At 43.5% G+C, this 27,873-nt stretch overlaps 1 long non-coding RNA gene across 1 annotated transcript in view; it reads left to right on the top strand.

Annotated features, from left to right (window-relative positions):
• Positions 1 to 17,039: 17,039 nt before the first annotated feature.
• The window catches only part of LOC138855124 (uncharacterized), a 468,769-nt gene continuing 457,935 nt past the window's right edge, over positions 17,040 to 27,873 (top strand). The window contains exon 1 of the long non-coding RNA XR_011394282.1: positions 17,040 to 17,197. This is a non-coding gene — a long non-coding RNA (uncharacterized lncRNA). The remainder of the gene's footprint in view (positions 17,198 to 27,873) is intronic.

Below are 27,873 nucleotides of genomic sequence, written 5' to 3'. Positions count from 1 at the left end.
AGCGATCGAGCTACGGGACTTAGGCACTGTTGTCTTGGCTTTAAATTTCTGCAGAGCAGTACACTTAGAACTTTTCACATTCACTTATACTAATGTCTACATTGTTTTGCTGACAAATATCATAGTTTTTTCCCTCGGACTAGAATCTTACACTTGTCTGCACTGGACTGCATCTGCCGCTTCTCAGACCACATAAACCTATCTAAGTCATCCTGTGCCTACATTAGAAATTATTTGACGGTCTATTTAAGTGCCAGATGCAAACTTACTTAATACACTATATATTGTATCTCTAATATTCATGTTCCGTTTTATTTTGTTAGCAAATTTAGGACAGTTTCTTAAAATGTCTGGTATTTTATTTGGATTAAGATACCTTGATGTATCACATAGGTTGTTATACTAACACTATATTCCACAATAAGTGGTTAGTAAAGTCACACTGTGTTCAAGAGATTCCCTATCAACTGTTCATCGTCTCGGGGTAATGACTCGCTCCTGGATCTCCGCTGTTATTAACTGAAGATTAATAAATTTTCAGCATTTTCGATTTCTTTCTCATATTTGTCTTTGTCTTCTCCAGTGTCTATTTTTATTTCTGTTGTTAAAGGCTTTAATGAAAATTTTGCTTTATATTTTTCCTCCATTAATTCCGGGCTATAGTATGAACTGGACGAGATTCGAGTCTTTAAGCCTTTTCTTACAGAAATGCCACACTGTTGTAAATAATTCATAGAGAAGTTCAAGTGGTGTATAATGTTTTTCTTCGTCCTGTCTAATAGCATTAAGCACGCACGCTCACACACAGGGATGTTAGGAAGTACTTCTTCAGTCATAGACTTGTCAGGAAGTGGAACAATCTGGAGGGAGATTTAATGGAGGAAGAATCTACACATAGCTGTAGGAAAAGGTACGATAAAGCTCTTGGAGCAGGGAGAGATTGGACCAATTAGCGATCAGGGAAGAGGTGGGCCAGATGTGAGTCGACCCCTGTAACCACAAATAGGTGAGAGCGAATATGTGAGTACACACACTAATAATAATAATAATAATAATAATAATAATAATAATAATAATAATAATAATAATAATAATAATCTTTATTTCTGCAAGTACATGTATAACGTGTACAGATCTAGGTATCATCAGTGACGTACTATATACAGGCCACTGGTTATGCAGAGCGTTTCGGGCAAATCAGGTTAATTTTGTTGCCAGGATGAGACCCACACAAGTCGGCTAACACTACACTAGGTTAATTAGGAACAACAGGTGTCTTTAGGAAACACGCCCTAATGTTTCCACCCGTAACGAGGATCTAACCACGAACCTCACTGTGTGAGCCCCACACAGACACACACACACACACACACACACACACACACACACACACACACAAAGACAGGATGTTCCAGAGATTGGACACAGTAACAAGGGGACACAGTTGGAAGCTGAAGACACAGATGAATCACAGGGATGTTAGGAAGTATTTCTTCAGCCACAGAGTAGTCAGTAAGTGGAATAGTTTGGGAAGCCAGGATCCCATAGCCAGAGGTATGATAAAGCTCACACACACACACACACACACGACATAAATACTGAGAGGAATCGACAGTTTGGACAGAGACAGGATGTTCCAGAGATGGGACACAGCAACAAGGGGTCACAGTTGGAAGTTGAAGTCTCAGATGAATCACAAGGATGTTAGGAAGTATTCTTCAGTCACAGAGTTGTCAGAAAGTGGAATAGTCTGGGAAGTAATGTAGTGGAGGCAGGATCCATACACAGCTTGAAGAAGAGGTATGATAAAGATCATGGAGCAGGAAGAGTGATCTAGTAGCGACCAGTGAAGAGGCGGGGCCAGGAGCTATGACTCGACCCTTGTAACCACAACTAGGTGAGTCTCTCTCTCTCTCTCTCACTGCAAATGCTTATAAACGTAACTCAGAGATGAGCATTTGCCACCATGAAATAAGTCACTTCCTCATAATCCACCCACAATGGTCAGGTCTTAACCTTCCAAACAATTCCCTTTCCGCTCACAACTTTTTTCCCTACATCCTACACCAGTCCTCATCTATTCTTACCAATCTTTTTTTATGGCCACCAAAAAACACACTGTTGTGTTCGTAAAAGAATATTACTAGACTACCGAAAAAGAGATCAAACAGGTTTAATGATTTTAAAGCAGTTTAATGATATACGATCTATAAAAGGTTAACAATAAATTATAATAATGAGGAAGAAAGGAACGTGAGAACGGGGAACACGTGTGTCCTCCACTCACTGCAGTTGTGCTTATTGAGAGAATATATTTGTATCTGCTATTACCGAGCCGATGTCCCGCCTTGAATAAAATTGACTAACAAACGGTATTTAAGCAATGAGAAAACAAGAGAGACATGGAGAGAGAGAGAGGAATTTTAATATTATAATGAAAACGAAACGCTAAAATCGCAAGGATCAAAGAGAGCTGAAAGGTAGGATGTGCTAAAGAAGAAATATGCGACAATACTAAGATTAAAGGCCAGTGAGGGTTAGGAGGGTGCAAGAGACGAAGTTAACAAGGGTAGTGTGGAGATTGCTGAAGGTAAAGTATATATGTCGTGCCGAATAGGTAAAATTGGTCAATTAGCAAGAACTTGTTTAAAATTAAGTCCTTTCTAAAATTTTCTCTTACACATTTAAAGATATGTTTTTTTTCAATTATGTTAATATAAAATTAATGATATTGTACCAAAAGTTCCTTAGAAAACTTACCTAACCTTATAATAACAAGTGCAATTTAATTTAGCCTAATCCAACTATATATATTTTATATAGATTTACAATAATTCAGTAATAAATAAACACAATGAAATATATTTTTTTCGTTAGGTTCAGAATGATTTTTGCGAAATTATTGCATACACAAATTTTCGCTTGCCTTATTCGCGTTATTTAATTTTGACAAAAAAAATAAAAGACTAGATATCAATAACAAAAAGGGCATAACTGTCAAATGACTTAAGAAATAAAAACATCATAGAAAAGAATTTTCAAGAACACTGTAGGAGCAATAACATGCAGAAAGATGGTGATCGTGGATTTAAAAGGCTTACTGCCAATGGCTTACTGAGACGCTTTCCCAGTAAAGGCTTGTTATACAACGTGATTATTTTCTTCAGAGGCAGTAATCAATATAACCCACCATGACCACCTGCATGATGCATGATGAACCTTATAGGGTGGACAGGAAAAGACTTGAGAGGTGGAAAAGGAAAACGAGGATAACAGGTGGAAGTTAATAATACAAATGAACCTTCGGGTGATCAAAAAAGTGGAATGTCCTGGGTAAAGCAGCGGTGGAGGCAAACTTACCGTACGCACACTTAAATTGAAGGTATGACAGGGTCAATCTAGACAGGAATGAGTGATACGTAAGTTGACACTTGATCCTCGTAACCACAACCTTGTGGGTACAGACAGCATTAAGGGAATATCCGCGAAGTCAATATTTTGTCGCTTATGTGATAACCTCGGTAGCCATGAGGTACGACAAATATCTTAATCCTGAGAACGATAATCAGAACAGTGGTAAGGAGGGGTAAGGAAGAAGGGTGTAGAAGGAAGAAAATAGGGTGAGAAGATATGGAGAGAGAAGAAGAGGGAGGAAAAAAGTTTTTCACTTTACAATGAATGTGTGGTTTACATTTTAGGTCAACATTAATTTGATATGCGTCGCCTAGCACACACAAGGTTGTTATTGACTTCACTAAATGAGAAATAAGAGAAACTATCTCGTAGTCTTTGATTCATTCTACTTCATCAGATAAAATATTCTAAGTGCTTACTCTTAACAGACACGAAGATTGAATACCTTATATTACATGAAGCAGAATACTGGTAGGTAATAGAGTGCGGCAGGTTGAATATTCTCTCTGTGACCTTCGTTACGGAGGGACCGTAGGGGAAGTCATTTATATTAACCCACGCCAGGAGCTTATGATGAATCGTGTCAGCATCGAGCCCAGGCGACCACCCTCATGCACGCTGAGTTATTGCTCAACACCAAGTACGGCCGAACAACATAGATTATAGCGAGTTGTATATAAAAGCCGCTGTCTGCTACCTCCGTCATAATAGTCTCTCAGAGTGAGTTCATTTAAACGACAAGTTTAGCTAACTCTCAGAAAAACACTAAAATTCTAATATAGTATACATTGACGTTAAGAAATATAGTCCTTCTTCTTCTTCATTTTTTTTTTTTTTTTTTTGCAGAATGTGTACGATTGCTGAGCTAACGTGTTTGGGTGGAACCGAGTGTTTTAAGCACAAGCGTACACACACACACACACACACACACACACACACACACACACACACACACACACACACACACACACACACACACACACACACACACACACACTACAGTAGCAATGTCGTGAACAACTTTAATTAACTCACATATTTTATTGTCCATAATTAATGATATTACATGAATTCTTCAGCGACTTTCGTGGGCATGCAAAGTCCGGTAGAGTCACGCATAATGACCACAAGCACAGCGGGAGCTTAATGCAAACACACGCATTTCATTACGTTTGTCCTTTGTGTGTGCTGCGGCTGCGTTTTCCTAGGGGCGGCAGACATGGGTCTGTCTCTTTCCCTGACTCACATCGTCTGCCCTTATCTTCGCGAGGTGGGTAGTTATAGGTCTGCCTGTCTCGCTTGCCTTCCGTCCTGCCTTCATTTTAGGGAAAGGGGGTAGACACGAGTCATGGGTCTGCTTGCCGTTCGATTATCCTCCTTACCTGACGATACCTTGGGTGTGGTGGAGCGGAGAGTCGAGTCTGTGAGGGTCTGCCTTGCCTTCCACACGGCAGTCATGAGCTTGCCTTCATCAACCTTCCCCCTCCCATTGCTCTTATCTTCCCCCTCCTTCCCTTTGAACCTGAAGGGCAATTGAAATTCCTCGTTTGTGAATGTCTGGGAGGTGGTATTTTATATGTCAGAAGTATGTAAATTTTTCTGACGTGCATCTTGGAGCTTTTTGGTCATATGAACGAGACCTTCCACAGGCTTTCCAGGCCACCTCGTGAAAGAAAATAAAAATTACATCATAAATTATAATGATATTACCACCTGATATTAAAACAAATGAATACCACTATTTCAGAACGTATCCAAGGCTTCACATGTCTGAAAAAAAATATCTTGTTGCTTCCTAGAGCCATTTCTTAGAGAACTCTTTGGATATGCACAAGAATTTATTAGTTTTTCTCTATGTTAAGAACATAGTCATACTAATAACTAAGAGGCGGTTTCCAAACAATGTTTTCTGTGACTGAATCATTGTTCATCATCAACATACGACAATGCCAGTAAAGACCTGAGACCTGATTCCGTAACTATCCTTATCAAGAAGGCACTCTCGCTCTCACTCTCGCCTAGTTCCCGCAGCTAATTTAGCTCCCGTACTTGATTTAGTTGCTCTGTTTGACCTGACTTGAGTCAAATGATTTTTTAGTGTATATACAACTCGTCCTACAATCAGAACGCTCAGATAATCCTCACATTGGAAAGAGAAGGTTAGGACGGCGTTTCGGTCCAATTTGTACCATTTACAAGTCACACTAACACCGAGGTGAGGGAGCCAGTATATATAAGAGAGAGGGGGACATGTATGGGACAAGTCGGTCCGAAACGTCGTCATAAGCTCCTCTCTCTTATGTGCGGGTTACTTGTGTATTATTCCAGTCACGGTACTGTGACTTTTTGTTCCTTCAGAACACTCAATTTTCTTCGAATTTCCGTTCGTCGCTTTCTGCTCGATCTAACATACTACGTAAAAACTAATGTTAGTTATCCTAATTTATAAACAGGTAATTTACCGACAGGAACGACATAGAAATAGTCGCCTACCTCTGGAATCTTGAGAAAGGTTTTAATATCTTACAGAATAGGTCTTGCCACGATGGGTATAAATGTTGTAGGATGCGATGTTTCTCTCTCGTAACATATTCTTGAATAATTATTTAAATCTGAGTTCAGTGTAGATCGTGCAGAAACTAACGCACTGTAATTCGAGAACGAGTTGGTGCGTAAGTCATGTAGCCAAAGAGTGGATCAAAAGACACACAAAGTAGGGAAATTCTCTATTTTTACAACGTTTCGCTCGAGCTCGAGCGAAACATAGTTTGAATAAAAGCTTAGCGCTGTTTTGCGTGTCTTTTCACCCCCTGGAGGGCGGGTTGCCAGCTCTCCACTGCCCCATCTCTCAGTGTATCAGCTGTTTATTTACAGAGGTGCTGGCACGCGCGCCAGCACTCTCCTAAGCACAGTGTTTAGAGCTGCAGCGCCACTGTAACAGGCTTGAGAGGCACCTTTGCACAAGTGAGTGCTTGAGTCTGAGTGGGAGAGCCTCTTTAGTTCCTTGACGAAGAAGCAGTTGTTTTTCTTTCTCGTGAGTCTCACTTAGAGACTTCGCGAAGGGATAATTGGCTTTCTTTGTTATTCATTTTTCTTCACCTTTCCTATGAGAATATTTTAATTACGGGGCTTCATTGGAATGTACGTTTATATGGTGGCTTTCTGAGACGGCTGCGGCTGATCTTGTTCTAACCTCCTAAGATAAGAGTGTTATAATCCACGTTGTTATACCCACATGTTTGTATTTCTACCTGCTGTTATTCCCACTTGTGTTATCCCCCACCTGTTATCCCCATCTGTTGTTATCCCCACTTGTTATCCCCACCTGTTATCCCCACCTGTTATCTCTAACTGGCTGAAAGACCCTTGAAGGATATACCTCTATTTTAAACTACGTTTCACCCTGGATAGATCTTTATCAAGTTAGGTTTCGCCCTATGAAGAGGTTATTGTTGTTAGATTAGAATAAACTATCAGCTGTTCTGTTGCTAGCTATCCATATGTGAAGTAAAATAAAGCTATGGACACCTTCTGAAATGGAGATAAAAGGTATAAAATACCGACACGATGGAAAAATTAAATACAAATGCATTATAATGCGATCTTTTATTGACTACTCGCCCACACAGTGAGCTTTATCAAGTCACAAACAGAGCTGCCTGGGAATGTATGCATGTGTAATGTAAGCCAAAACCGGAGTCCTGGCACGGGTATTAATCTTGTGATGACCCGTCTCTAGCTCCCGAAGGAGAAAGGGTTCTGCAATGTTGCAACGTATACTGCTCAAGCACTATCCTGGTCAGTTCATCTGGTGCGTCTCATAAGCGACAACGCGAGGAGAAGGATATGTTGTTATCACGGGCAAAAGCTTGTCTAGTTCGTTGACGCCATGGTACACTAGAGTAGCCGCGGTCCTCTCTGGGTCTTCTTCGGGAGGGGAGATCAGTGCTAGTTGCCTGCGGAGTGTCTCAGTAGCTTGGCACTCCAAGAGATCTGCCTGGGTAGAGAGTACATAAGTATATATAGTGTAGAGAGTCAGGTGGAGAATGCTAGGTAGGTTGGATCTGAGACGGACCTACACTGGAGAGGCGAGAATGTTGGGTGTATCAGGAAAGCAGCCAAGGAAGGTGTAAGGATGTGAATATCTACAGTTTGTTTTATACGTACAAGTATTTTTCAGTCTAATTTTTTCTTAATATTTGAGAAATAATGATTGCCAGAAAGAATTCACTCACTCTCCATAAGCAATTTATATAAACGAGAAAATTGACAAAAAAAGGTGGAATACAGACACACCATAAATCTCTGAGACAAGAAAAGAAACGATTGGGTTAAATCTCAGACGAAATTACGAGTCATTATTGTAAGAGCAAAGTGATTCTGTTTTTACCAACCTGAGGCTGGGGAAGAGTGGGCGGGTTGGTGGGGTTAGTGACTGAAGGAAGGGTGGGTGGGGCTAGTGGTTGAGGGATGGTTGGGTGATGTTAATGGTTGAGGGAAGGGTGGGTGTTGTTAATGGTTGAGGGAAGGGTGGGTGATGTTAATGGTTGAGGGAAGAGTGGGTGGGGTTAGTGACTGAAGGAAAGGTGGGTGGGTGATGGTAATGGTTGAGGGAAGGGTGGGTGGGGATAGTGGTTGAGGGAAGGGTGGGTGGGGTTAGTGGTTGAGGGAAGGGTGGGTGGGGTTAGTGGTTGAGGGAAGGGTGGGTGGGGGTAGTGGCTGAGGGAAGGGTGGGTGGGGGTAGTGGCTGAGGGAAGGGTGGGTGGGGGTAGTGATTGAGGAAAGGGTGGGTGGGATTAGTGATTGAGGGAAGGGTGGGTGGGGTTAGTGGTTGAGGGAAAGGTGGGTGGGGATTAGTGGTTGAGGGAAGGGTGGGTGGGGATAGTGTTTGAGGGAAGGGTGGGTGGGGTTAGTGGTTGAGGGAAGGGTGGGTGGGGTTAGTGGTTGAGGGAAGGGTGGGTGGGGGTAGTGGTTGACGGAAGGGTGGGTGGGGGTAGTGGCTGAGGGAAGGGTGGGTGGGGGTAGTGATTGAGGGAAGGGTGGGTGGGGTTAGTGACTGAGGGAAGGGTGGGTGGGGTTAGTGACTGAGGGAAAGGTGGGTGGGTGATGGTAATGGTTGAGGGAAGGGTGGGTGGGGATAGTGGTTGAGGGAAGGGTGGGTAGGGTTAGTGGTTGAGGGAAGGGTGGGTGGGGGTAGTGGTTGAGGGAAGGGTGGGTGGGGGTAGTGACTGAGGGAAGGGTGGGTGGGGTTAGTGGTTGAAGTAAGGGTGGGTGGGATTATTGGTTGAGGGAAGAGTGGGTGGGGTTATTGGTTGAAGGAAGGGTGGGTGGGGTTAGTGGTTGAAGTATGGGTGGGTGGGGTTATTGGTTGAGGGAAGGGTGGGTGGGGGTAATGGTTGAGGGAAGGGTGGGTGGGGTTAGTGACTGAGGGAAGGGTGGGTGGGGTTAGTGGTTGAAGGATGGGTGGGTGGGGATAGTGGTTGAGGGAAGGGTGGGTGGGGTTAGTGGTTGAGGGAAGGGTGGGTGGGGGTAGTGGCTGAGGGAAGGGTGGGTGGGGGTAGTGATTGAGGAAAGGGTGGGTGGGATTAGTGATTGAGGGAAGGGTGGGTGGGGTTAGTGGTTGAGGGAAGGGAGGGTGGGGTTAGTGACTGAGGGAAGGGTGGGTGGGGGTAGTGGCTGAGGGAAAGGTGGGTGGGGTTAGTGGTTGAGGGAAGGGAGGGTGGGGTTAGTGGTTGAGGGAAGGGTGGGTGGGGTTAGTGGTTGAGGGAAGGGAGGGTGGGGTTAGTGGTTGAGGGAAGGATGGGTGGGGTTAGTGACTGAGGGAAGGGTGGGTGGGGTTAGTGACTGAGGGAAGGGTGGGTGGGGTTAGTGACTGAGGGAAGGGTGGGTGGGGGTAGTAGCTGAGGGAAGGGTAGTGGTTGAGGGAAGGGAGGGTGGGGTTAGTGGTTGAGGGAAGGGTGGGTGGGGTTAGTGGTTGAGGGAAGGGAGGGTGGGGTTAGTGACTGAGGGAAGGGTTGACTGAGGGAAGGGAGGGGTTGAGAGAAGGGATGGCGGGGTTAGTGACTGAGGGAAGGGTGGGTGGGTGATGGTAATGGTTGAGGGAAGGGTGGGTGGGGATAGTGGTTGAAGTATGGGTGGGTGGGGTTATTGGTTGAGGGAAGAGTGGGTGGGGTTATTGGTTGAGGGAAGGGTGGGTGGGGGTAATGGTTGAGGGAAGGGTGGGTGGGGTTAGTGACTGAGGGAAGGGTGGGTGGGGTTAGTGATTGAAGTATGGGTGGGTGGGGTTATTGGTTGAGGGAAGGGTGGGTGGGGTTAGTGTTTGAGGGAAGGGAGGGTGGGGTTAATGGTTGAAGTATGGGTGGGTGGGGTTAATGGTTGAAGTAAGGGTGGGTGAGGGTAGTGGTTGAGGGAAGGGTGAGTGGGGGTAGTGGTTGAGGGAAGGGTGGGTGGGGGCAGTGGTTAAGGGAAGGGTGGGTGGGGGTAGTGGTTGAGGGAAGGGTGAGTGGGGGTAGTGGTTGAGGGAAGGGTGGGTGGGGGCAGTGGTTGAGGGAAGGGTGTGTGGGGGTAGTGGTTGAGGGAAGGGTGGGTGGGGTTAGTGACTGAGGGAAGGGTGGGTGGGGTTAGTGGTTGAAGTAAGGGTGGGTGGGGTTAGTGGTTGAAGTAAGGGTGGTTGGGGTTAGTGGTTGAGGGAAGGGTGGGTGGGGTTAATGGTTGAAGTAAGGGTGGGGGGGGGTAATGGTTGAAGTAAGGGTGGGTGGGGGTACTGGGAGGGAAGGGTGAGTGGGGGTAGTGGTTGAGGGAAGGGTGAGTGGTTAAGGGAAGGGTGGGTGGGGGTAGTGGTTGAGGGAAGGGTGAGTGGGGGTAGTGTTTGAGGGAAGGGTGGGTGGGGGCAGTGGTTGAGGTAAGGGTGGGTGGGGGTAGTGGTTGAGGGAAGGGTGGGTGGGGTTAGTGACTGAGGGAAGGGTGGGTGGGGTTAGTGGTTTGAAGTAAGGGTGGGTGGGGTGGTTGAGGGAAGAGTGGGTGGGGGTAGTGGTTGAGGGAAGGGTGGGTGGGGGTAGTGGTTGAAGGAAGGGTGAGTGGGGGTAGTGGTTGAGGGAAGGGTGGGTGGGGTTAATGGTTGAAGTAAGGGTGGGTGGGGTTAGTGTTTGAGGGAAGGGTGGGTGGGGTTAGTGTTTGAGGGAAGGGTGGGTGGGGGTAGTGATTGAGGGAAGGGTGGGTGGGGGTAATTGTTGAGGGAAGGGTGGACGGGGGTAGTGAATAGCACCCATGCAACACTTATGCAGTACAACGTTTCGCCTGCACACCAGGCAGTTTCAGTCAAATACAGAGGCGACTTACATAGAGTGGAAGAAACAAATACATAGTTTCGAGCAGTTCAGTTCCTCAATCTTTAATAATTAGACTGTGGAAAACCTTATTTGTTAAGATACGCAGTGGCCTGGTGGTTAACGCTCTCGCTTCACACGGTGAGGGCCTGGGTTCGATTCCCAGCCAGAGTAGAAACATTGGACGTGTTTCTTTCCACCTGTTGTCTATGTTCCCCATCAGTAAAATGGGTACCTGGGTGTTAGTCGACTGGTGTGGGTCGCATCCTGGGACACTGACCTAAGGAGGCCTGGTCACAGACCGGGCCGCGGGGGCGTTGACCCCCGGAACTCTCTCCAGGTAAACTCCAGGTATCTTATTAATGAACTTATCGGTACTGTAACAATAATAACATAACGAACGTAAGTGGTGAGTGAAGACAGGAACACTTGAAAGAGTAAAGGTTTTATCTGGGTCAATTGTGACTGTGTAGAGAGCTTTAATAGCAATAAAATACTGTGGCAGCGAAGTCAAGTTCGGTAGTATGACTTTACTGTTGTCAGTCTTGCTGCATTGCTGGATGTGATTGAAACTTGGCTGATTTTTTTTTTTGATACATTTATGATGATGACTGGAAACATGGGAGTATTTTTTTACGGTAGTGATGTTTGGAAACTTGGCTGAGTTTTTTACGTCAGTGTATTATATTACGTTAGTGATGGTGTTTGGCATCTTGGCAGTGTTTTTTTTTTTACGTCACTGATGGAGTATACTTGACAGTACGTATTTTACGTCAATAATGCAGAAAACTTGGCATTTTTTTACATTAGTTATGACAGATTTAGTTATGACAGATTTAGTTATGACAGCTTAGTTATTGACAGATTTTTACGTCACTGATGAAGTTATGTAACTCGTCTACCACGTTTCTATTTCTCAGAATTTTCCTTTGCAAATTCTAAATCTAAACCTTCGATCCAAGAAAGAGAATAGATTCTCCAGCTACCTGGATCAAAAGACCTCCTCCATCCTGAGGAGTAGCAGCATACTGCTGGTGTATCTCAAATCATGCAGTGAAAATTCCCCTTACCTTCCTCCTCATATCTGTGTGCGCTTCTTCCTCGTCTTTCTCCTCTTCCTCGTCTTTCTCCTCGTTCTCCTCTTCCTCCTCTTCCTCCTCTTTCTCCTCTTTCTCTACTATTTCCTCCTCTTTCTCTTATTTTCCTCATGTTTATTATTTTGATCTAATTTTAAAACTCATCCTTAATACAAATCAGACATGATCACAGAGACTGGTGAATCAGACATGATCACAGAGACTGGTGAGTCAGACATGATCATAGAGACTGGTGAATCAGACATGATCACAGAGACTGGTGAATCAGACGTGATCATAGAGACTGGTGAATCAGACATGATCACAGAGACTGGTGAATCAGACATGATCACAGAGACTGGTGAATCAGACATGATCACAGAGACTGGTGAATCAGACATGATCACAGAGACTGGTGAATCAGACATGATCACAGAGACTGGTGAATCAGACATGATCACAGAGACTGGTGAATCAGACATGATCACAGAGACTGGTGAATCAGACATGATCACAGAGACTGGTGAATCAGACATGATCACAGAGACTGGTGAATCAGACATGATCACAGAGACTGGTGAATCAGACATGATCATAGAGACTGGTGAATCAGACATGATCATAGAGACTGGTGAATCAGACGTGATCATAGAGACTGGTGAATCAGACATGATCATAGAGACTGGTGAATCAGACATGATTACAGAGACTGGTGAATCAGACGTGATCACAGAAACTGGTGAATCAGACATGATCACAGAGACTGGTGAATCAGGCATAAAGTCAGGTTCACACTTACATGTAAATATGAATATTTAAATTGTTCTGTTTCAATCCACTTGTTGAATTGTGTTATTGACGCTTCAGAACATATCTGCTTTCACCTAAAATTCCTTTATTTTATTTATTGTTATTATAGGGTATAATTGATTAAATTTTTTATTAAACAACAGTTTATCTAATTACCGTAAGAACAAGGAATTAGCTAAAGAAAATATGCGTAAGAAATCCACGTTGACAGAATGAGGTTCCAAGTTGATGCACGTTGAGACGTGTAAATCTCTCAAAGTATACTGTATGTGATTCGAGTTCACTTTAATTCCTATTTTAGGGACTGAAGAATGCTTGACTGGTACTGAACGTGTGAAGTGCAGCTTTAATGAGCCTCGTGTAGTTGATAGGCTCAGAACTCGGTAAACCAGCCTTTGCTCTACTGACAACCAGGAATGGAAGTTTAACAGGAAAGGAGGAAGGCTAAATTTAATCTTATTTCTGATACATCTCCACAGGAGTCTGGTTAACATTTCCCTCACTACACCTCACTCTTTGCTAAAACTGACGTTCTACGGAATATCCCGTAAGTTAGAACCACAGGAGAGAGAGAAAAACGGCAATAATGACGTAATGGAGGCTTGATCCTCCATTTGCAAAACATCAGACAGACGAGCTTCTTATTTGTACTCACCTAGAGCTTCCTTAGACATTCACTTGTCTCCTGGATATGATTCTCAGTAGATCTGGAACCCTAAGGGGGGTTAGCGTTTCTTTTTTTATAATAATAATTACCAGAAGATCTGGAGTTTCACATTTTTTGCATTATCATTTTCCCCGTAGGATGCAATCCACAACAGTCGACATAGTTGGTTAATGGAACCTGGAGCCTATCGGCTACACGAGAGTCATCAAGGCTTCAATTCATCTGTTCACTAGTATATTGCTGAAGAGTGCGCTCAGTGGCAGCAAGTTTCCTGTTCTCACCACAGATCTTTGTAACGCCTTTATCTTATATTTATATTGTTTCCGTTGTGATATGTCATAATTGATGAGAAATCTACTTAAATGCTGGGAGGACGAGTTGGAGTAAACTTTCAGCATATATACAATGAGAGACATTCATTTTACGGTATACATGTCAGACCGACAAAGTGAGAGATGTTAGGCAAGGGATGGGGAGATCTGGTGAGGCGAAGAAGTTTACTCAACACGAGACATGGTTTTGGATACACTGGAGGACAAACAGAATGCAGTAAAAAAACCAAACCATACCCCGGCCGGGATTGAACCCGCGGTCAGAGAGTCTCAAAACTCCTGCCCGTCGCGTTAGCCACTAGACCAGCTAGCCACAATAAGATTCGTCCAACTAGGTATATTTCTACACCATAGGAAGGTTAGCACAGGCACCACTGTGACCACAAATGCAAGTCTAGTGGCTAACGCGACGGGCTGGAGTTTTGAGACTCTCTGACCGCGGGTTCAATCCCGGCCGGGGTATGGTTTGTTTGCAATCGTGTCATTACGATTTCGTGAGTCATGTTGACGGCAGTGAAGGGACTTGAGCTAGAGTTCGTCACGGCCACGCTAGCTGGAGATTCGTCTGTAAAAACTTGCATTTGTGGTCACAGTGGTGCCTGTGCTAACCTTCCTATGGTGTAGAAATATACCTAGTTGGACGGATCTTATTGTGGCTAGCTGGTCTAGTGGCTAACGCGACGGGCTGGAGTTTTGAGACTCTCTGACCGCGGGTTCAATCCCGGCCGGGGTATGGTTTGTTTGCAATCGTGTCATTACGATTTCGTGAGTCAGAATGCAGTATACACAGACTTGGACAAGTGCGATCATGGAGTAATAGCCCACAAAATGGGTGCAAAAAGGAATAAATGGAAAAGTGGGGAGATGGATCTTGAACTTTCTAGAGACAGAATGCAAACAGTAATTATAGTTAAGTCAGAGGCCAGAGTGATAAGTTCTGTTCAACAAGGTACAGTACTCACTCCCCTCCTTTTCCTCATTCGTATCTGATAGAGAGTTGTGAACCATAGCACCGTACCTTCCTCTGTAGGCGATACTAGAAACTGCACGAGTGTGTCATCTACTGAGGACACTGTAAATCTCCAAGTGGATATAAATGAAGTCTTCCAACGTGCAGCATAAAACAATATGTATGATGTTCAATAAGGACAAATTTCACTTACTCCGATATGAAAAACTTGAGAAAATTAAAGCTAGAACGGAGTATAAAACAAATTATAGCCACAAAATAAAGCGAGAAGTAATGTGAAGGACTTAAGAAAAATAATGTCAGAAAATTTCATCTTCAAAGATCACAACAGAGTCATTATTACAACTGCGATGACAAAGATAGGATGGATAATGAGAACCCTCGAAACAGGGGATGCTAAGCCCATGACCCTTTTTAAATCACCTGGTCTCGAGGCTAGAATACTGCTGTACACTGAAAGCCCCTTTTACGACAGGTGAAACTGCATATCTGACGGATATACAGAGAATCTTCAGTGATGCTCCTTAATTACTGGGAACTTTTTAATTCCCTTGACCTGTACTCCTTGGAACGCAGGCGAGAAAGATGCATCTTAATTTACTCCTGGAAAATCCTAGGGGCGCCAAGACCGTTCAACAGCCTCCCATCATATTTAAAGGGGATTACCAATAGACCCTTCGCTGTCTTCACGAGGTGATTGGATAGGTTCCTAAAGTCAGTTCTTGACCAGCCGGGCAGCGATTTGTATGTTGGATTGCGTGCGGCCAGCAGTAACGGCCCGTTTAATCAGTCCCTGAACCATTAGCAGCCCTGGTCATGGACCGGGCCGCGGAGGCGTTGACCCCCGGAATTCCCTCCGGGTATAGGCCAGGATAGTAAAGACCTACTCCACAAAAACGTCTTACAAAATAGGATTGTTATATTTCAGTGATACGAGGTTATCTCACTTCTGCAAATACTGAAGAATGGAGTTTTGCTTTCAACTCTTTTTCTTTTTTATACAATGAACTCAAAACTAGGATGTTATTTTGGGTCTGGTGTGTCTTAGCCTCGTGAAAATATCAGCATAGCGCACCACAAACACGAGCCATTGTTGTGGGGTCTTGGGCATGTATGTGTCTGTGTTATCCTGGGCGTCAGGGGCACTCGCGCGCGCACACACACACACACACACACACACACACACACACACACACACACACACACACCTTACACGCTCTACACATTACTGGTTATGTGTCTATCTAGAAATACCTTTGACAAATGTAATTAAAACACACATGCACATTCACATACAGCGAGAGATATAGACAGATATAGATAGATAGAGAGAGAGAGAGAGAGAGAGAGAGAGAGAGAGAGAGAGAGAGAGAGAGAGAGAGAGAGAGAGAGAGAGAGAGAGAGAGAAAGAGATATCCCAAAGATTAAAATACCAATGAAAACATCGCCCCTCAAAACAACTTCTTGTTTTAACATCAGCTCAAGTTAGTCTGGTCTTCGTTAAAGTACGGCCATTCAAGAAAATTAAAAAAAAAAGTGCGTCTCCAGCCTGGCATTTCTTCTCTATTTTTTTTTTCGATCAAAACAACCACGAAAGAAAACGGCTGAGGATTTTTGTGTAAGGAATTTATGCGCGCACAATTTCTGTCATTACCGACTATAAAAAGCTTGCCCAGGTGATATATGGAATAATTGCCACAATCATTCCCCGTGTTCGCTAATAGCAATTATTAGAAAGAAAAAATCGAAATAAAAGAGTCTCATCATTCACTTAATCTGAGACCAAACTCATCAGGGGTTTCATGCATAAGTTTTATTCTCATGAATTCACTTGATATTAGCAGTCATTTGGGTGCTCGGCTGACGCAATACTCTAGGTGCTGAATGCGTATTAACGCAAGAGATTACTCTGCTCCGTATAGGGAACTCGCCCGATGCATTATCCGAGGTGCTGGATGTGGTTGGTTGGTCGTTGCGTTGATTAGATATGAAGCCTATTGACTACACGAGGGTCATTAAGGCTACAAGTCACCTTTACACCACTCTAAAGTAGAGATTAAAGAAAATTCTGTATATCCAACGAAAGATGTGAATCACTGGGTGTGTATACTCATGTTGATAGTGTATATATCCAGGGAACTGGAGTGGGTTTCAGTGTTCATCATATAGAACACTGGAACAGTTTATTCAGAGCCGCACGAAAGCGAATCAGGCAGAACAAAATCACAATACGGTGACTGCAACAATTCACAACTTACCATTTAGAGATGATGGATAATGTTTCGCTCTTGGACCTTTATTAAGTCGTGCTTGATAGCGGTCTAGGACGGACCGAAACATAGTATAAAGATTAACTCCAGATTGTGAACAAGTTGTATAATGAGTCAAGTTTCGAGCACCACCACCTTTGTTTTACTGACGAGTCTCAGTAGTGAACGTGCTTGAGTTAGTGTCATCATACTTCTCCACCTCAGTAAACTTGTTGATATACATTTTATAGTGAGTGAGATAATGCTCGTTTACTAATGAAGGCAGCGTTGGTTTTTTCACCTTTCATCGTTATTTACCTGGACGCTGATACGTGGAAACTTAACACCTGTCAGGTATTTTCTTCCGTTTTGTTCCACGAATTAACTTATTACGAAGAGAAACCTGTCTCTTAGTGTTGAGTTTCTGACACGGAGGATCGAGACTATCATACCTCGCTCTTAATTACCCACACGGGTTTAGGCCTATATATAAAAAAAAATAGGAAATGACCTTTAAAGAAAAAAATTACCATGAAATGTCTCGTGTATGCAGTTATTATTACAATTAAAACTGAGCGCTAAACCCACAGGGGTCATACAACATCTGTATACTAAACTCTCCATTCATTTTGATAAATTCTGAAGACTATCAGTAGTTTTTATTATTGTAGATTTTAAATAGGGTCACTATTTTATTAGTAATTGTGTGCGTTTTCGGATTGGTGAAGAGGAATCAATAAAATTTCGAAAGTTTTGTACCAGAATAATTTTTTTTTTTTTTTTTGGGGGGGGGGTATTATAATTTAGCGAGACTATGATATATATATAGATTTATACACTACTACAGCAGAATGAAGGTAATTCTTTGTCTACAAGTGTCAAGAGATGGCGCTAGTCTATTGAGTGAAGTGTTGATATATATACACAACGTGAGTTTCTCCACGTTGTCCGCCAAACAGATCTTATTTGCAGCAAATTATTTTCATTAATGTGTGTAAAGTTAATTATATAACAAAATGCATCAGTGGAGATAGTTCGCTATAGTCCCCTCGAGGGAGGTTCCTTGACGCCGGTGAGGGGTTCTTGATCTAGGAAATTGGATCTGTGCTCCATTTCCCTGAATTGAGCTTGAATACCTCCCCTCCCCCTAACAGGTTCTGTATAACCCTTACGGGTTAACGCTCCCACATGATTTTAATAATAATTTAGTCATCTGTTAATCTGTTGATAAATTTGTTTTTTCAACTATATCTACTCTAAATTAAAGTTCCCCAAAATTCAATCCGTTGAAGCAAAGTCCAGCTGATTCTATATTTTACAACCTGCAAATTCAGCTAGGTAATTTGCAGCTACGATCCCACCCGCGTGCGTTCACCCGTCCACCAACCTGCCCGTTCACCCGCTCTCTTATTCTCCCACCCGTCTGCACCTACCAACTTCACACATACCCACCCGTCTGTTCACACCCACCCGTCCACCCATATAATGTTCGCCCAGGTTTTGTAAAGGATTATTATCTCTCACAACAAGACTGCTCAAGGCCTGGAGACGTGGGGAAGGGAGGCAAGAAGACACAAGACCCTGGAGGAGGAGAAGGTAGAGGAAGAAAGAAGGGGGAAATGAAGAGGTGGAAAAAAGAAGGGGGGGAAAGAGGGATAAAAGAATTAAAAGGGTTGTTATTTTCTTCGTCAGGAAACAGGACAAATGTTTCCTGACACGGCTCTTAATCACTGAGACGACCCGAATAGGTGGTAAAAATTCAAAGGGCTTAGTATCCATCAGGAGAGAATCCTGACAAGGGTGTTTATCTTAGGACGTCCGTTGGTCGTAGTAATAATGAAGTGGCGTAGACGATGAGGTAAATATAAAAGATACATTTACTCTCAGAGCTTGTCGTGCCCTAGTATATCACAATGACATACACGTCGTCTCACACTTGGTCGAAACTGTCTTGCTGAACTACAAGATGTTCGTCTCAAGGTGCACTCAGTACAACCGTTGTGATTACCCTTAGAAAGATGCGATCATTTAATAAATATCAAATCATTTATATATTTTTTTAACTTCAGAGAATTATGAGTAACTTCTTAACACTGTCTCAGTAATAATATTATTATTATATAATGAAATTAAGTTTTGTAAAAATAACAAATAATATAAAATGAGAAATATATCGAGAGGTGTATATCTTTGTGAGCAATATACACAGAGAGGTATACATCTCCGTGTATATACACTAAGAGTTTACTCTGAACCTTTTTATTAGTATTCTTGACTGGTGGTGAACAGGTTACATGCCAATTATTTTTTAACGACGTTAGAGGATAGAGAAACCAGGGGAGACATACTGAATATAAGAGGTATATAAGGATATACTGCTCCAGAGACGGGAAACGGGTCCACGAGGCCATACTTGAAAGATAAAGGTACAGAAGAATCATAGGGATGTTAGGAAGTATTTCTTCAGTCTCAGGACAGTTGGGAAGAGCAATGGCCTGGACGAAGTGGAGGAGGCAGGGTTCATACTTCGTTTTAACAACAGGTATGACAAGGGCTACGAGGCTGAGAGTAAATCCAGCAAGTGGCAAATTAAGAGGCAGGGCCAGGAGCTGAAGCTCGACTCCCTGCAACCATAGATAAAGACGATCAAATAAACACAACCAAGTATTCGGCCCGGTGTTCACGACCAGATGTACACTAGATGTACACAACTAAGTGTGCACGAACATCTGTATACAATCAGATGTATAAGACTAGATACAAACGACCAGGTGTACACAACCAGGTGTACACAGCAGATGTGCACAACGAGCGGCAGGTAGACTAGTTGAATGACACTAGAGAGCGAGGCAGCAGCAGCAGCAATGGACAACTCATAAATTAGGCTCTCACTGCCCACTTTTTGACGTATCTGGAATGCTTTGGTGGACAAAGGCTCCGACAAGATCAATCGTATTGATGTTAAATATTTACCCAGCGCCGAGTTAGGTAGCTAATGATATTGAATTCCAATTAAAAGAAGGTTTTGTAAAAAGTTCTGCCTGTCGTTTGATCCACCGATATATATTGCGCTCCGCCTATCTTGGCAATATATACAATCACTTCTTTATAACAGACGTCCAGGCACTGGACAAAATGGAAAGGGGATACAAGGGGGCATGATATATTTAAGCAGTTATAGAAAAGTGGGTGCTCCGTGCGTGTGTGGCAAGTAGTGCCGGCAGGAACACTACTCTTCAAAACTTGACAGAGATCAACGCAGAGTTCGAAAAGATCTTACCTAAAAAAAAAAAAAGTTATTCTGGAACGTAAGTCTTTTCCTCACCATCTAGGAAGGAATAAAAAAAAGTTTGGATATGTGATGCTTCTAGTGCTTGAGGCGCTTTTGAAATTACTGGGTTAGAGCAAAAGTTTATCAAGGGAGTGCTTTGAGCGGCACATCAATACCTGGCCATTCTTAGTCCCCACGACGGCAATAGAGATGACTATCAGGACAGTAGAGTCGACTCTCACGACAGAAGAGGTTACTTATCATGACACTAGAGGTGACTTATCACGACACTAGAGGTGACTTATCACGACACTGGATGTGACTTATTATGACATCAGCTTTACACTGCTAGGCGAACCTAGCAGTATAACCATAGGCTGCACCTCGCATAGGAATCGAACCCGGGGCTTCTTCCGTTGCAAGTCGAATGCTTTACACAATAATCCAGAAGAATATAATAAATGGAACACAATATGCAACCTGATCAGACGGGTTGTGGTCGTTCAGTGAAATTGCTGCAGCAACAGTTTCACTGATCAGACTGTCGGCAGGGAAGAATGGTTAAGTACCACATGCCATTTATGGTATGATATAGGAATACCGTATGCCACTTGTGGTATGATTTTAGTACCATATGCCGCTTATGGTACGATTTTAGTATCATATGTCATTTCTTGACGGTATGCTGACATTAGAATGATCATTCAGCCAAATTCATCTGCGGAACGTGTAAGTGGTGATGATTTTAACTTAAGACGTATATAACTTGGAAGCCTCCTGTGTGTTTGTAACTTGGAAGCCTCCTGTGTGTAACTTCGAAGCCTCCTGTGTGTAACTTGGAAGCCTCCTGTATGTTTGTAACTTGGAAGCCCCTTGTGTGTAACCCGGGAGCCTCCTGTGTGTTTGTACCTTGGCAGCCTCCTGTGTGTAACTTGGCAGCCTCCTGTGTGTTTGTAACTTGGCAGCCTCCTGTGTGTTTGTAACTTGGCAGCCTCCTGTGTGTTTTTAACTTGGCAGCCTCCTGTGTGTTTGTAACTTGGCAGCCTCCTGTGTGTTTGTAACTTGGCTTTCTTTCAGCAGTAAGCAAGGATGCATCAGAGGTATGCTGCTGTCTGATTCTATGTGATAATTACACTGCAGAATGAAAGCTAGCTAAATTTTCCTGTTGTGGTCCGTCACACAGTATGGGTTCCCCTGTTATGGTCCGTCACACAGGATGGGTTTCCCTGTTGTGTTCCATCAGACAGAAAGGGTTTCTCTGTTACGTTCAATTCCCAAGCACTGAGAATACAGTAAATATAAGTGTTGTGATGAACAATCTCTCTCTCTCTCTCTCTCTCTCTCTCTCTCTCTCTCTCTCTCTCTCTCATCTCACCTTTCACTCATTACCAGAAACCTTTAATAAACATACGTGATAAACATGATAATGATCATTCTGCGACCCTCGGTGTTGTTGATACTCAGAAGTGATGATTTTTATATAAACTCGCTGAGGTCATTATTTACATTCTACACTACATTACGCCAGATAATCAGTGAACAAAAGCTTTTTCAAGATCAGACACAAGATCAACAGTTCACTATATCAACAGCCCCTCCATTTTTTTTAACTTAAGTACGCCACCATCCCCTTGCAACAAGGACGTCATCACCACCATCCCCTTGCAACAAGCACACCATCACCACCATCCCCTTGCAACAAGCACACCACCACCATCCCCTTGCAACAAGCACACCATCACCACCATTCCCTTACAACAAGCACACCATCACCACCATCCCCTTACAACAAGCACACCATCACCACCATTCCCTTGCAACAAGCACACCATCACCACCATCCCCTTGCAACAAGCACACCACCACCATCCCCTTGCAGCAAGCACACCATCACCACCATCCCCTTGCAACAAGCACACAATCACCATCCCCTTGCAACAAGCACACAATCACCACCATCCCCTTGCAACAAGCACACCATCACCCCCATCCCCTTGCAACAAGCACACCATCACCCCCATCCCCTTACAACAGGCACACCATCACCCCCATCCCCTTACATCACGCACACCATCACCCCCATCCCCTTACATCACGCACACCATCACCCCCATCCCCTTACATTACGCACACCATCACCACCATCCCCTTATAACAAGCACACCATCACCACCATCCTCTTACAACAAACACACCATCACCACCATCCCCTTGCAACAAGCACACCATCACCATCATCTCCTTGCAACAAGCACACCATCACCACCATCCCCTTACAACACGCACACCATCACCACCATCTCCTTCCAACAAGCACACCATCACCACCATCCCCTTACAACAAGCACACCACCCCCATCCCCTTACATCACGCACACCATCACCACCATCCCCTTACATCACGCACACCATCACCACCATCCCCTTACATCACGCACACCATCACCACCATCCCCTTACATCACGCACACCATCACCACCATCCCCTTACATCACGCACACCATCACCACCATCCCCTTACATCACGCACACCAACACCACACACCAGGCACACAATCACCATCCCCTTACAACAAGCACACCATCACCACCATCTCCTTGCAACAAGCACACCATCACCACCATCCCCTTGCAACAAGCACACAATCACCACCATCCCCTTGCAACAAGCACACAATCACCACCATCCCCTTGCAACAAGCACACCCCCACCATCTTGCAACAAGCACATCACCACCACCATCCCCTTATAACAAGCACACCATCACCACCATCCCCTTATAACAAGCACACCATCACCACCATCCTCTTACAACAAACACAATATCACCACCATCCCCTTGCAACAAGCACACCATCACCATCATCTCCTTGCAACAAGCACACCATCACCACCATCCCCTTACAACACGCACACCATCACCACCATCTCCTTCCAACAAGCACACCATCACCACCATCTCCTTCCAACAAGCACACCATCACCACCATCCCCTTACATCACGCACACCACCACCATCCCCTTACATCACGCACACCATCACCATCCCCTTACAACAAGCACACCATCACCACCATCTCCTTGCAACAAGCACACCATCACCATCTTGCAACAAGCACATCACCACCACCATCCCCTTACATCACGCACGCCATCACCACCATCCCCTTACATCACGCACACCATCACCACCATCCCCTTACATCACGCACACCATCACCACCATCCCCTTACATCACGCACACCATCACCACCATCCCCTTACATCACGCACACCATCACCACCATCCCCTTACATCACGCACACCATCACCACCATCCCCTTACATCACGCACACCACCACCATCCCCTTACATCACGCACACCATCACCATCCCCTTACAACAAGCACACCATCACCACCATCTCCTTGCAACAAGCACACCATCACCATCTTGCAACAAGCACATCACCACCACCATCCCCTTACATCACGCACACCATCACCACCATCCCCTTACATCACGCACACCATCACCACCATCCCCTTACATCACGCACACCATCACCACCATCCCCTTACATCACGCACACCATCACCACCATCCCCTTACATCACGCACACCATCACCACCATTCCCTTACATCACGCACACCATCACCACCATCCCCTTACATCACGCACACCATCACCACCATCCCCTTACATCACGCACACCATCACCACCATCCCCTTACATCACGCACACCATCACCACCATCCCCTTACATCACGCACACCATCACCACCATCCCCTTACATCACGCACACCATCACCACCATCCCCTTACATCACGCACACCATCACCACCATTCCCTTACATCACGCACACCATCACCACCATCCCCTTACATCACGCACACCATCACCACCATCCCCTTACATCACGCACTGTGTCTACTTGTAAGAACGTGAATTCTCTGTCTGCCACAACTTTTGTTACCTCTCTTTTTCCTTCCTATATATCCTACCCTTCCTTCAACTCATTCTGTTCCACTTTCCTTTTTCACTCCTTTTTCTCCTTCCTCAACTCTTCTTCCTCTTTCTTTCGCCTCTACTCTTTACTTTTTTCTCTCGTTACATCATTCTATATATATATATATATATATATATATATATATATATATATATATATATATATATATATATATATAATGTCGTGCCCAATAGGCAGAACTTGCCATCTTGGCTTAAATAGCAACGCTCATCTTGCCATGTAGGACAAGCGAAAATTTGTGTATGCAATAATTTCGCCAAAATCATTCTGAACCTATCGAAAAAAGTATATTTCACTGTGTTTGTGTAGTATTAAATTATTGTAAACAAATTTAAAATATATTTAGTTGGGTTAGGCTAAAATAAATTGTTTTTGCTATAATAAGGTTAGGTAAGTTTTCTAAGATTCTTTTGGTGCAAAATTATAAATTTTTACATCAACATTAATGAAAAAAATATATCTTTAAACGTATAAGAGAAAATTTCAGAAAGGACTTAATTTTATATGAGTTCTTGCTAATTGACCAGTTTTACATATTCGGCACGACATATATATATATATATATATATATATATATATATATATATATATATATATATATATATATATATATATATATATATATATATATATATATACGTATGTTCTCCGGGTTTTAATCTCCGTCTCTCCCGCACTCACAGCTTATCTCCCTCTCTTCCTCACCTTGCTTCATCTCCTCCCACCCTTCTACCTCTCCTTTCTCACCTACATCCTTTCGGTACGTCCTGCATTTGTCTATCACCATCTTTCCTTCCAGTACTTCTTGCCTCATTTTTTCCTTTCCAAACCTCTTTTCCTCCCTTACCTTTCTCCCCTTCCTGTCTCCTTACCTTCCCTCCCTCTCTTCTTCCCGTTACCCCTCCCTCATCTCCCTCGATCCCTCTCCCTTCCCCCCTCCCTTTATCCTGTACTCTCTCAATTCTATCACTCAATCCCGTTATTCCTCCCTCTTTCACTTGCTCAACTCTTCCCATCATTCCCTACGAGCCTCCCTTCCATTTCTCTCTCACCTCTCACCCCACTTACCACATGTTGTTCAGTAAAAATGTGTGTGTGTGTGTGTGTGTGTGTTTGTGTGTGTGTGTGTGTGTGTGTTTTACTCTCCTAGTGCTGTTTGCTGTATTACTTTCCTTCTTTACTCTTGTTTCCTGTTATTCCCGTTCTCAGTATTTCTTCTGTCAATGATGCAATGTTTGTGTAGTATATATTCTCATAAACTCTTCAGGCTGAAAAAATACTTCCTGACACTCCCGAGATTCCTCTGAGTTATTGGCTGTAACTGTGACCTTGTGTATTTTTTATTCTCTTGGTCAGTGTATTCCTTGCCATCTTATCAAGTCGGTCTCTTTGTATTTTGTACGTCATTGTCTTATCTCACCAGCTTCTTTTATCTTCTAACGTCAGGTTCACTTCCTTTAGCCTCTCCTTAGACCTCATTCCTCTTACCTCTGCGACTGGTCTCGTTGCACATCTTTGAATTTTCTCCTGTATTTTCAGATACTGTATCAGGTATGGGTTCAATGCTGGTGCTGCATACTCAAAGATCAGCCTGTCATATGTATTATATTATTTGTGAATGACTCTTTTTAAAGAGTGCTGTAGGCCTCTTAGATCTGCCAAACGAGCAATGGCTGCAGAGGTTTAGTTAAGAACATAAGAAAGAAGGAATACTGCAACAGGCCTACTGACCCATGCGGAGCAGGTCTATGTCCCCCATCCCTGTTGATGTGAGACTTGCAGCCATATGTGTCCCAAGTCTATTCTTCGTTTCCGGTCTTACCTATTCCCCACTTTTCACATCTTTGCGTTTATTGGGATTGAATTCCAGTTGCCACGTGTCTAACAAATGTTAATTTGTCCAGGTCAATTTGTAGCCCATTTCCGTCCTAATTAATTTTATATTTGCAAGTAGGTATTCGTCTAACTCTACCACGTCTGTTACATAATTCACACAAAGCAGAAACAGTACTGGTTTTATTACCGATCCTTACAGAAACCCACTTGTTACATTTATGAATTCTGACACCCAAGACAGGCACTGCCTCCTTCCCACAATATACATTTTCTGATACACTTGCAGATCATTCCCTACAAATCCTACCAGTTCCTCAAGCTTTGATTCCATTTCCATGTGAGGTACAATACTAAATACTATCCCTCCTTCCTTTCTCACTTTTGTTGCTTTGTCACAAAACTCCAGCAGGTTTGTGATATATGATTTGCCATCTCTGAAGCTGTACAGGATATAGTTTAAGAAACTGCTATTCAAGTACTCCACCACTATCCTTCAGATACTGGTCGGTAGTTTAACACTTCTTGTCTATCTCCTTTTTTAATATGAGGGCTACTTTCACTGTCTTCCAGATCTCTGGCAACTGTTCCGCATCCATTTACTCGTTGAAGGTTTTAGCTGGTGTTTGAGTGCTTCTGCTTCCTCTTATAGAGTTCAACTTTGATGTATCCAGCTTACTCAAAAGTGTATTTACCTCTCCCCTGTTCTATGTATAGTGTCTGGTAAGTTTTGGTGTCCCATTTCTCTCGTACTGATCCTGTTTCCACTCGGAACACCTCTGTCAATCATTTGTTAAACTCCTCAGTCTTCATTGCCTATTCTTGTCAGCTCTTCTCCTTCCTTCTTCAGCATTATTTCTTGCTCTAATACTGTCTTTTTTCTGATGTGACTGTGAGAAGGGTTCAAATCAGACTTGGCTTTTGCTTCTACGTCATTTTCAAATTCTCTTTCAGCTTCTCTTTACACTCTTACATACTTGTTTTTTCTCATTATCTTTACTTTTCTCTTTTAATTTTTTCGATCGTATTCTATGTTTTTTCAGTAATCTTGAACATTCATTTTTTCCTCTTGGCATTTTTGGTTCAACTCCGAGCTCTTGCTCTTTCTATTTCCTCTTCCTGGCAAGAATTACTCCTCCACCTCCCAGGAACTTTCAAATATGGGCTCTCCATCTCGTTCATTGGTTTTCCTTTCCTATTGCACTGCATTTAGGAATTCTGTTATTCCTTCAGAGTTAGCTCTTCTGAAATGTGTTTTCTCCGGTTTGTCCTCCTCCAGTGTTTACGTCCAGAGGGAATTGAAAATTCAATGTAGTATGGTCGTTAGTGCCTAGAGGCCTCTAATATTCTATTTCACCTACATCAAATGTGTGTGTGTGTGTGTGTGTGTGTGTGTGTGTGTGTGTGTGTGTGTGTGTGTGTGTGTGTGTGTGTGTGGCTACATGTTTTGATTTGTGGGTGTGTGCCTGGTTATGTAAATGTGGGAATAGGTGTGGAGAAGTGTGTGGGTGTAGGCGTCTATGTGGGGGTAAATGGGTGTGAGTGAGGGGGTGAATGTACACCTGTTCGTTAATGCAAATATCTAATCAGCCATTCGCGTGGAGGCACCTCAGTGCCTATAACCATGTAGTCATGGTCAAGAAGTTCAGTCGATGTTCAAACCGAATATCAAAACAGGAAAGAAATGACTTCGACTGTGGAATGATTATTGGTGCCAGACAGGGTGGTCTGAGTGTTTCAGGATTTTCAAGAACATCAGTCTCCAGAGTTTACAGAGGTGTGAAAAACACACATCCAGTGAGCGGCAGTTCTGTGGGCGAAGACTCCTTGATAATGAGAGAGGTCAGAGAATGATCAGAATGATTCAAGCTGAGAGAAAGGTGACAGTAGAAGCAGTAGACCACAC

Source organism: Cherax quadricarinatus, chromosome 82 (genome assembly GCF_038502225.1).
Source record: "Cherax quadricarinatus isolate ZL_2023a chromosome 82, ASM3850222v1, whole genome shotgun sequence".
Classification (NCBI taxonomy): Eukaryota; Metazoa; Arthropoda; class Malacostraca; order Decapoda; family Parastacidae; genus Cherax; species Cherax quadricarinatus.
Note: the sequence above shows the minus strand (reverse complement) of the source record. Positions and strands in the feature narration are given on the sequence as shown.